The sequence below is a fragment of the Zosterops lateralis genome (genome assembly GCF_965231275.1).
Source record: "Zosterops lateralis genome assembly, chromosome: 3".
In the NCBI taxonomy this organism is placed as follows: domain Eukaryota; kingdom Metazoa; phylum Chordata; class Aves; order Passeriformes; family Zosteropidae; genus Zosterops; species Zosterops lateralis.
This window is the reverse complement of record NC_139764.1, coordinates 21,770,433-21,776,135: the sequence shown is the minus strand read 5'-3', so window position 1 is coordinate 21,776,135 and position 5,703 is coordinate 21,770,433.

Below are 5,703 nucleotides of genomic sequence, written 5' to 3'. Positions count from 1 at the left end.
TCTGGCATAGATGTTTTCCTGTGGGTGTCCACCTTCTTAGACTGACAATTCACTGTAGTTTTTCTCTGTGCTTTAGCAGCACTGAACACTTAGGAGACAGAGTTTAGTGGTAGGCTTGGCTGTGCTGGGTTAATGGTTGGCCTTGATGATCTTAGAGGCTCTTTTCCAACCTAAGCAATTCTATGACTCCTTAAAGTAGTAGCAGCAGTAAAGAGCAATGAGCAAAGTAGGCACCTCACACAGGCGTGGAGCAGAGGAAGATCACACTAGGTTTAATGCTTTACATGGATCCCTCCTAACTGGATCTGGCTTGGCTGTTTATTGTGGAAATCAGACAACTCCCACAGCCTAGCAGAGCACAACACAGCAATGCAAATGCCACTAAAGGCAAAAGGCCAACCGTGCCCTGAGGTGCATCAGGCACAGCATTGCCAGCTGGGGAGGGAGGCGATTGCCCAATTCTGCTCCCTGCTGGTGCAGCCTCACCTGAGTCCTGTTTGCAGCTTTGGGCACCACAATATAAGAAGGACAATAAACTCAGAGTGTGTTCAGAGGAGGGTGACCAGCCTGGGGAAAGACCTCAGGGGTGAGACTCAGTAGGAGCAGCTGAGGGCACTTGGTTTGTTCAGCTTGGGAGAGTCTGAGGGGTGAAATCACAGCCCAGCAGCTTCCTCACAGAGGAGGTGCTTATCTCTCTCTGGTGACCAGCAGCAGGACACAAGAAAACTGAACGAAGCTGCATCAGAGGAAATTGAGATTAAACATTAGGAAAAGGTTCTTCACAGAGTGGTTGGTCACTGGAAAAAGCTACAGGGAAGTGCTCATGGCATCCAGCCTGTTGAGATTTCAAGGGGCATCTGCACAATCTGCCTTTAATCATATGGTTTAGCTTTAGGTAGTCCTGTGAGGAGCAGGGAGTTGGAATTGATGATCCTTGAGGATTCCTTCCAGCTTGAGATATTCTGTGATTCTAAATAAGACAAATGGAAAACATTAGCAACTCCATGGTCTGGCATTCCTTGAAGTAATTTTTAGCATTGGGCTGAGGTAGAGGAAAAACACACAGCATAGAGGAACAATACACACAATATCCACCTTCAAAGCAGCTGGAATTTGTTAAGAGATTAAGGGGAGGATGTGGCCACAATAGAAACTTATGGGACTACTGGTGGGAGGGGAACTGCAGAGAGTTCAAACAAAGATTCATATAATCACAGAGAAACTGACAACAACAGATAAAACAATGATTTTTACCTTTAAAAACCATTCTTTCTATTGTTAGACAGGTATTGATAAGTATTATTATGGAGAATTGCTGATATCTCATCTTTGACAAGTTGTAGACTGGCAGACAGTCATCAGCCAAATAAAATAATGCCAAGAGGATTGCAATTTGCACTATAGGAAAGCAAATTAATTGCTACATTCTATGTAGATACTCTAACACAGAGTGAACTGAAGGATCTCTTTATTTGCTAAAATCCAGGTGTAATTTGTTTATATCCAATAAAACCATTTTCTTATACCATTATTGGTTGAAGAAGGTGGCCATGCAGTTTGATATTAATGCTTCAGTGACACTTACAGACATGTTCTTCCCAAGTGTGACAATGCAGAATGTCCCTCTACTGAAGCTCAACTTTGAGAACAAAATCCTCTATCAACACCCACAAGTAGAAGGTAAAGCTACAACTGTATAAGAATCATCTTTCCCTAAGCCAATTATAACATCACCATGATCAACTGTAAACAGGAAAATATGGGGAGCATGAAAGATCTAAAGAGAAATAATTAAGTTTAAAACAAATGAAAAGGAAGAAGGGACTGAAGAGTGAGAAAAGAAGGAAGTTTAATACAGGAGTCAAAAGAATGAGGAAAGAAAACTCTTCTCTGCAAAATCAAAATAGTCCATTCTCACCACCAGTGAAATCACATCCGGGAGGTGTTTCAGTATTTGTGTTTCGAGGGTTGGCCACCTGGATGCATTCTGGAGGCATCTTAAGAATTTATTGGTTTGGACCAGCTACAGCTCACTGAACAGTGAACTGAACTGCTGGAGTAAGCCCTCAACAGCTGATCCCTGCTTAAATCCCTGCCACAGCACTGGCACTTCAAAAATGTTAGGAATTACAACACAGTTTTATAAGTCCATGGTATAATTTACACTTTGTACCATGTGTTCAAGTCTGGCTACTCTGAGAGACTACCAGAGTGTTACAGGCTTCTAGGAAGAATACAATCGACAGGCTTTGGTTCCTTTCTGTATCATCCATACAAACTAGAACAATGCTGAAACAAATTCAGACACATCTAGATTTTAGGTAAATATTGTATATAATGCACACTACAGGGTATATAATGCGACAGACAGGAGTCTTTTACAAGCAAGTCAGGGAAATTCCAAGAGAAAGAGTTTTTTAGGCTGTGGTTCCATGGCAACCCAAGCCAATCTAACTGGTTCTTTCACTCCCATCGTTCTCCTCACCCCTCTCGGGAGCTCTCAACCCTCCCATTTCACTCCCTGCAGCACTCGGCTGACCTTTGTGAAGCCATCTCGGCACACTGACCAGGCAGAGCACCACACCGACGGCTCCCCAGAACATCAAGGAGTTTTCTGATGCCCTGGTGAATGGGAACAGCTCAGCTGAGGCTCATAGTCACACTGGGATCAGCGCTAAAGGCAAGGGGGATCAGCAGCCAGCTGCTCTACGGACCAAGGCTGCTGTGGAATCCCAGTCTGCACATTCATGGGATGATCAACATCTGTGGTGGGTAAGGAGCTATTTGCAAAGCAGCTGTTTGCTCTGCCAAAGCCATGGCTGCTGATTTGCAGGGTTTTACTCCCGTGTCACCCGGCTCTGCTGTGTGACCAAGCACAGAAGGTTCGCCTCCAGGCACAAACCAACAATCCCTGATGAAATTTGTTTATTCCTCTGGTTCCTGACCTCGGTTATATGGGAGCACTGCTGCAGAAAATGTGTTTAAAAAAAAAAACAAACGCCCCCGAACTGTCAATCACTGAAAGGTCACTTTCCCTCCTGCCCCCAAATTTAAAAGCTATCTTTTAAGGGAATTTAGAGCAAGACACCGAATTTCACACGGACGTGTCTGAGGCATTAGTTCATCCCCCTGCCTTGCTGACTCCTTACCGGAGCAGATGCCTTTGGAAAATTACATTTTGAGCCGCACACAGTTTGCCAGAGCTCATTTGTCAGCGCCCCGAGGCGAGCCTTTCATCTCCCAGCCACACAATGATAGCAGAGCTGCAGCAGAGGTGGCTGTATTTACATGCATGAGCAACCCAGTTAAAATGCATATTTCAGCTACTCGAACTCTCATTTGCTCACTACCAGCCGGCGCAGCCATTCAGGAGGTGTCCGGAAAACTCAACCCCCTCTCCAAGGAACCAGTCTTTGGAATCTTGCTGTAAAACACAAGCCTGTAGCTCAGGAAGGCTCTCAGTAAAGGCAGAGGACAATGCAGACCAGTCCTTTCATGAACAGAACATCATCTTCTAGACAAAAAAAGAACCCAACATGCATACACAGCTTCAAAGAAAATTTAAATTTTAAAAAAATCAACCTATCCCAGCCCTCTTGGTATAACTGATGTTTTAAGTTCTAAAAAAATTACTAAGAATTGTCACCAAAAAAGCGACAAAAGAATGTGAGCACAAAACCAAACTTGCAAAACAAAGCAAAATATCCTCAGAGCTGGTCTTGATTTAAATGGAAAACACTTTCATAAATACCAGCATTACAGTTTAAGAGAAACTCTATACTCTTGGTTTTGTAATCCAAATATGCACAACACCCAGGAACTGTCTGAGGAGTCATAATGGGTCGAGCACACTGGCTACTGCTAGACCAGGCACTTCCAAGAGCACTCAGAGATGGTACACAGGGCTTAACGTGCTTTTAGAATGGCAGAAAGTAATTGCATTCCCATCCCAGGACTCCAAGAACACACCCCTACAACTACCTTGGCACAGTGTAAGAACATAAGAACTTACCTTCACCAGAAACAAAGGTTATGTTCAACAACATGGGCCTGGGCTTGCATGAAGGCAGTTAACTCTGCTTTTCATGCCATGACCATGTTTTTATTTGCTCAGTTCCCACAGACATCAGTTCTATACGGTCCAGTTTAAGCCCACATTCTCCCAGGAGCATTTATTCTGGTGGAGCCAGTGCTGGGCACACACACAGGCTTGCAAAATAAGCAAGGGTTAACAAACTACCACACTTTGCATTCTGCTGAGTAACTAATCTGCTGCTATAATACTGTGGCATCATCCTCATCTCAAAAATAACATTTCTACAGACTAAAAAGCCCACATCTGTCTCCCGTCTGTAGTGACTCAAACACTTCAGCCCAGCATCAGGGTGGGGAGCTTTATCTGAAAGCCAGCCTGAAGAGTCTACTTAGACTAAAGATCTGCTTATGTGAAAGTAATAAGAGATGAAAGGCATGTTTTTATGTCATCCCCAGCAACAAAGACAATTCAACCGTCCTTGTATTTAAACACCAATCCTTGAACTCTGAAAGCTCTTTTAACAGATAACATCTTTATAAACAAAAGTTGTGTTGAGTCACACAGCATCTACCTTTAAAGTAGTATCGGGAATTCAGAATAGACACCTCCATGTCTTGAAAGGCAAAAGACTATTGACATAAGCAAGGAATTAGATGTAGTTTTTCACAGACTAGTTTTATCTAAAAAAAAAAAAACCAACCCAAAAGTGAAGATCCTTTAAGACAGTTATGTAACAAAAGGACCCCTTAGATTTATTTGATCAGAACAGCTTTGCTTCAGTCAATTGGAAGGTCCCTCAGCACACAGCACCATACAAAGAACACCAGTTTTCAGCTAAGCTCCTACTCCCTAAGAACACCCACTAATGCTCACAGAATCTTGAAGGATCTGGACTTGTGCATCATCTGCAGCCTAGGTAAGTTTACAGAAAAAAAAACCCCACTTATTTTCTATAAGTACTTCCACTTCAGATCCAAACTTCACTTAAAAGGTGGTTACAGTATCATTCCTGTGAGGGGTTTGTCCTCCCCCAAGCCAGAAGTGAGAAAGCACAGGTAGATAAGGTAACCGTTCCCATCCTTCTTCCAGGTGATCAAAGTGAGGGGATTCATCCTACCTACAGCAGGATGGACAGAACACCCAAAATGACTTATCATTTAAGATCAGCCTACAGTAACAAGTGATCATCCCAATCCTACTGACAGAAACCACAGTTTCCTCACATTTGTTACAGCAAAATGCTGAGTATTACCCACTTTTATACTGTAGGAAGAAACTTACTGAGATGAAACATAATTCTTTTGACAAGTTGAAACATTTTTAAAAGCACCTGCTTGGCTTTGGTTCCATTTCCCACTTTGACAGGCTCCAGCACCAAAGCATCCAGTTTTTCAGAATGAACCTGTCACCCCTAGAAGTTAGGTCAGGACTTTAATAGGAAGGCCTCTTTCATAAGGCTCTCTAAAACAAAGACCTGTAACCAAACTTCTCACTTCTACAGATAATTTAAAAATCTTCCTGCACTCTAGAATACACTTCCACAATGGATTACATATGGAGCAACTCAGGGTTCAAACCCCTAAAATTGGAAACAGAAGTGGTGTAGTTGCACATAAGGGAGAGCTCAGACACGAAATCAGCCCAAGTGCCTTGCACAAAGAACTGAA